Here is a 6,170-nt window from a genome sequence, read left to right as displayed (position 1 = left end):
TGAAATAGAGACATTCATCAGTTACAGTACAATAACATACACAAATGATCTGCATGATTCATTTTGCCATGAAAATGTTGCAATGTAGCAAAACTTTCCTCAAAAAAAACAACAACTGTAAACTAAACTAGTAAATAATTACGTTAATTAAATCAAATAATAATAATAATAAATAAAAAGCCTACAATCTTACCAGGAATTAAAACACGTAGTTTTTGGTAAATATACTGATATCATTTAAATTGTATGCACTTCAATAACCCAACAACACCTGAAAACAGAGGTTTTTTACCAGTCACCATGGTAACAGTATGACATATGGCAGCAAAGTGATGTTAGCTGAGAGTTTAACATTTAACCTCCCTTACTTCATATCAGGTGGGGGGGTTTGCAGACCGACTGTTTTGCGGAGTTTTTTTTTAAACTACAGAGTGGTTCATCCTGTTAATAGAGGATCTCTGCCGCTGCTCAGCTGTTGGCAACTCGCTGTTCTGTTTCCGCTTCCGCGTTCAGTCACGTGTTTCAACCAGCTCCACAGGTGGAGAGCAGAGTGAACTTTAAGAAGAGGAAGAGGAAGAGGAAGAGGAGTCTGATTGATCAGAGTTCAAGTCAGCTGGCGTCATTCAGAAACTTCTGCGCTCTCTCTGAGGTCGCTGTGCTGTTTGTTTCGCTGACCTCTGACCTTTGACCTCTGTGTGTTTGGCTGCAAAGTTGTTGCAGAAGAAGGTTTTGAGGCTTCAGCACAACACGAAGAACGGCCGCAGCTAACGACTCTTTTCACTATCTGTTAATCCCACGATTATTTTCCTGAATAATTGATTAATCGTAAATATAAATATAAAACAACGTCAGGAAATAGTGAAAGACGCATCGCTCCGGAACCAAGGCGACATATTTAAATGTCGTTTTGTCCGACAAACAGCCCAAAGATATTCAGTTCACTGACATATTAATTCTAACAAATGAGAAGCTGATTTTATGACTTTAACGATTAATCGATTACCAAAATAGTTAATGATTATCGTTCTGTTGAGCGATAATCGACTAATCACTGCAGCTCTAAAATGAAGTGGCACAAAAAGATTTAAGAATATTTTACAGTCGTTTCTCCGGTCAGGTGGAGAGTCATCCACGTAAGAAAAAATATAAGAATATAAAAGTACCAAATGTACAAATTTAACAAGAAACAAAGCTGAAAAAAGAGACACTGTTAAGATTTAAACATCAGTCTGGGAATATTTAAATAATGATAAATATAAAGATATGAAAATGTGGACGTCAAACAAACCAGGACTCAAATAATATTAAACACATTTTAAAACTTCAGCTAAAAATTAAATGAAATGTTTTTCCAGATAAAATATTCACTCAGCTGTTCACATGAAAAGTGAACTTTCTCGCCTCGTCGCAGCTGACCAATCACGGGTGAGCGCCTGATGGTTGCTTTCGTGATCGGGCTCGTGGTTCAGGAGCCGATCGAGCGTCTGGCAGCTCTGAAGAAGCGCACTGGTGCCTTCGCGGTAAACTCGGGCAAATGTTAACTTCTTCTCCATCGGTTCGCCAACACAAAAAAATCGCTGCAAAGTTGCGTTGAGCCTTCAGGGCCACCGTATCACTGCTCCTTCGGCGGCCCTCCATCGGCTCCCAGTTAGAATTCAAAGTTTCACTGTTAACTCGTAAAGAAAGCGGCTCGTGGTCCTGCTCCGTCTTACGTTAGTGACCTCTGACCCTCAGGAACCGGTTCAGAGCCCCCATGTGGCGGCTGTAGAAACCTGTGGGCGAGCCTCTGAAGTCAGGGAATAACCTGCCTGAGGGTCTCAGGTGAGTTAGCTCTGCTTTTAAATCTCTTTCAGAAACCTACTTTCATTTAGAAAAAAAGCCTCTGTCGGATCTTTTTACGTGCGTTAGTGTCGTGTCATTTGATCGGTGCTCGCGTTATCTGATGTTTTTACTCGCTTGTTGTTTTTTATGTTGTTGCTTTCACTTGAGCAGCACTTTGTAACCTTGTAAAGAGAAGTGCTGTGAAATGATTCTTATTATAATTATCATTATTATTATTGTTAGGCCAAGTCACGAGCAGCGGCTGCTCAGATCAGGTAATAATACAGGACGTGTTTAATATTTGATGTAGTTGTACATGTTCATAAACACATTTGCAGTTCAATCAAAGTACCACAGACTTTACACACAGTGAACGTTTGGGGCCCCCGAGGGCCCAGGGCGCCTTGCCTTAACCCTGACGCATGCCAACAGTTCGAGTTACATCGTTATGGATCATTACAACATCAGCAACTGGATAAGATTCATTTTCTTTGCTTCATTAGAGACACGACTCCTCTACAGCAAGGCTGCAACAACCAACACAATAAATAAACAAGCACGTGAACATAAATGGGTAAATATAATGAAATAAAATACGTTTACACGTCAGGAGTCGATAGGTCGCGCTTCGACTTAAAATTAAATAAATAACTTGGAATAATAAGACGGTGTCGTCCCTCATTCGTCCAGGAGTGTTCTATCGTAGAAAAGGTTTCAGTCGCAGTCGTCTGGACACTGTTTTCAGAATCAAGACGTTTCGGCTCCCATCCGGAAGTCATTCTCAATTGTGAAAATGGTCTGAGAACTCAGAAATTTAAGCTACTCTGTGTTACATAAGCCCCGCCCTCAGGGAGGAGTCTACCTGAGTATCTGTTGATTAGCTAGTTTCACCTGAAACTGACCTAATAGTTTCCAAGATGGCCCAGTGAAGTGGCTGTTTAGTCTCGCCTATGTACCGTACACAGGTGAGACCAAACAGCCAATTCACAAAAGACTTTATCAGCACAGACGACACGCTAACTCAGGATTGCAGAGCGCCGTGCATTTGCATCTAAAAGCTACAAACCGCACATTTGAAGACAGCGAGGTGAAGATTCGCAGTAGAGAGAAGAGTTGGTTTGAAAGAGGAGTCAAAGAAGCCATTTTTGTGAAAAAAGAAAACCCCTCTTTGAACAGAAATGGTGGTCTGAGATTTAATCTGCCCAAAGTCTATCAGAGTGTGTTAACACCGTGGTCAAGCCAATCACATGCTAATCAGGTACTTAACAGTGATGAGGGAGGTGCAGCCAGAAAACAATAGGCCTGATTACTGATTACTGGGCCATCATGGAAACAATTAGGTCAGTTTCAGGTGAAACTAGCTAATCAACAGAAACTCAGGTAGACTCCTTCCTGAGGGCGGGGCTTATGTAACACAGAGTAGCTTAAATTTCTAGTTCCCGTCCCATTTTTTCACAATTGAGAATGACTTCCGGATGGGAGCCGAAACGTCTTGATTCTGAAAACAGTGTCCAGACGACTACGACTGAAACCTTTTCTACAACTTGGAATAATCACTTATACACTGAGACCCAGTCAGCAAAACAGACTGTGAGGCAGAACTGGATGAATGAATGAAACACAAACTCTCAAAACGCCGGCTGAACTCTGTAAAGAGTGAGAGCTCGCACTTTAACATGGAGGATCACTGATAACACCCCGTGACCTCACTGTGACCTCTGACGACATCAGATGACCTGTCAGACAACACACCTGGAAGGTGGTGTCAGGTGGTCGGATAGTTCACCTGATGGAGCTGAAAGCTGTTTGTCTTTTTATCTGTGAAAATATCTCACTTCTATATTTATTTATATATTTAGGATATTACTCTAAAAATCCAATGTTTCTTCTTCTGATGGATTCAGCTGCCAAAGTCAGACTCAAAGAGTAAAGGCTCCTTCTAAAGCTGCCATTCGGAAACAGAAACGGACTCCAGGAAGCTACTGGTCTCTCTAAGTTGTGTCTTAAAATACAGATACGATGTGGTCTGAATCCTAAAGATGTACTGCATATATCTGCGAGGTGTTTTTAAAGATTTACGTCTTCAGCAGGAACCAATGGGCTCGGAGCTGAGAGCCGCAGACAGGAAGTCAGACGGCGCTGAGAGACGCACTGACGAGTTGGTGGTTTGGATCTGCACATGAGCTCAGTTGTCTCAAAAGAAGCCGGCAGTAAATCACGTGTGATGAAAACACGTCCTGTGATGGTGGAAACCCAAGAATGTCTTTCTGAAGGCGACTAATGTAACCGCAGGCGAGGGGGAAGTGGTTTCACCAAGAACTAAACAGCAGCATGTGATCACCAACTGAATGTGTTGATCAGCAGCCCACCAGCCCCTCCCCCACTCACTCAATTATATAATCAGTAATATTCTTCATAAACACAGAGTAGAAATGGGCAAAAAAGTATCATACAAAATGAGAACATTAGTTCCCAGTTCATCATGTGAAACTCTGTATAATATTCCTTTAATATCCGTGTGAACAGGACGGATTTCAGCTTCTTCTGAGCTGCTTGGAGAAGAGAAAAGGTCTCCAGCAGCACCTGGAACAGAAAGAACACCTTTACTGTCGGCTTCCTCGTCAGACACATTACAGAGACTTTCAAGAAGACGGCAGTAAGCAAAAGCATTATTTAAAAAGGTTCAAAACGGAAAAGACAACCAATCGTGTACACCACATACATATCGGCCAATGGGGCACCTACACGTAGATGGGCTGGGTTTGAGGTCATGTGACTTCAAGCCAATCACATGCCCAAACTGGCAGAGAGGTGAGGGGCGTGTCCGGGACGCCAAGTGCATCAAAGGGGCCAATCACAGAGGAGGTCTCAATCCAAAGTGTGTCTGTTTAAAGTGGATTTAAAAACACTTTTACTAAGTTCTCAATATAATAAGTGTCTTCAAAATGTAAAAGCTACACGTGATATAAAATACAATAAAAATAAATAAAATAAAACGTTCAATAAAAGAGGGAGAGCGATGAGATGCATTATAAAACCACATGAATAAGAGATTTGGAAATAAACGTTTTCTATTTTTTTCTGAGAAAACGGACATTACCCATCTTTGGACTTAAGCTTAGTAACTTACAATGAACTTAAAATACAGTGCTAGTTAAAATACCACGTTCTGGGATGTAACTTCTAGTATCACTTGAAGATTTTCATATAGTAACTTGTGGTTTTGCTGTATTGTATGGAAGCCTATACAGGACGATATTCAAGTGATAATGTAATTCCACAATAACGTTATAATTTTCCACGTGTTCTTTGAGTATAAATGAAAATGCCCATACAAGTATTTATTTTCATTTTCAAGTTTACATTAGCATTTGAATAAAGTCCCGTATGGGCTTCCATAGAGTTGCATTTACCCCATTGTTCCCAACATTATCTTAGTATTCATTTATCATATAACATATGTTCTTTTGTAGCCACTCAGCAGTGAGTTTATGGTGTTTCTCTCTCGTGATATCAGTATAATATATATAATATATATAATATATAGAGATTCATCTGTCAGTCATGCAGCAGCCACATCAGCGTCCCCACAGCCGGCTGTTACTGGCCGTCACTACCAGTTTACCGCCACTGGTGGAAAGTAACTAACTACATTTACTCAAGTACAGTACTTAAATACAGTTTTCAGGTACTTGTACTTGAGTATTTCTACTCCACCACATCTCAGAGGCAAATATTGCACTTTTTAATGCTCTACGTTTATTTAATAATCACTGTTACTTTTCAGATTAAGATTTTACAAACAGAACATCTGGATTTGTTAATGCAATAATATAGATTAAAATACCCAACAGTACATGAAGCAGATAAAACTGAAGTACATATTTACACATCATTAATAATGATCCACTACAGTGACAGGGGCCGTTCTGCCTAATGAGTACTTTACTTTTAATACTTTAAGTAAATTTTGTTGCTAATACTTTCATACTTTTACTTGAGTAAATGATTTAAATACTTCTCCCACTGGTTACCGCTGAGAAACTAGAGGCCATGCAAGGCAGTAATCCTCACAACAACATCAACAGCACTTCAGTAGCAAGAGGAGAGCACATTTTACTCTGCAGCAGCAAACACACCTCACTGTCAACAGGCCGACTACCAACAGCAGCATCCTTTAAATAAGATCAGCAGAACAGTTTGCTGCGCCGCGTCCACTAAAGTATTCCTCTGGTTCTCTCACTAACACACAAATACTTGTTTTACTTATATAGTTGTGTTTCTTTCTCAGTGAGTGGGTTTATCTGGATTTGATCATATTCGGGATGTGATGTTTACATGCAACATGA

This window comes from Siniperca chuatsi, linkage group LG5 (assembly GCF_020085105.1).
Source record: "Siniperca chuatsi isolate FFG_IHB_CAS linkage group LG5, ASM2008510v1, whole genome shotgun sequence".
Classification (NCBI taxonomy): domain Eukaryota; kingdom Metazoa; phylum Chordata; class Actinopteri; order Centrarchiformes; family Sinipercidae; genus Siniperca; species Siniperca chuatsi.
The sequence above is the reverse complement of the archived record's forward strand: the minus strand, read 5'-3'. Positions refer to the sequence as shown.